A 203-nucleotide genomic window follows, 5' to 3' on the forward strand; every position below is an offset into this window, starting at 1 on the left:
CGGGGGTAGTCAACGAAAGAATGCTCAAAGGAAGAAGCTAGTCCGCTGATGGGTTCATGGCAGCCGATCATTGACCTCCAATTTGAAAACTCATCTGAAGAGATAGAACAAGCGATACGACTTGAGTGACGCAGTGTATCCACTATGAGCCCCCCCCCCCCCCCCCCCCCAGTCCACTGTGAGCTGAGTGGACCTGACGTCAC

Source organism: Gadus chalcogrammus, chromosome 3 (genome assembly GCF_026213295.1).
Source record: "Gadus chalcogrammus isolate NIFS_2021 chromosome 3, NIFS_Gcha_1.0, whole genome shotgun sequence".
NCBI classification, from domain to species: Eukaryota; Metazoa; Chordata; class Actinopteri; order Gadiformes; family Gadidae; genus Gadus; species Gadus chalcogrammus.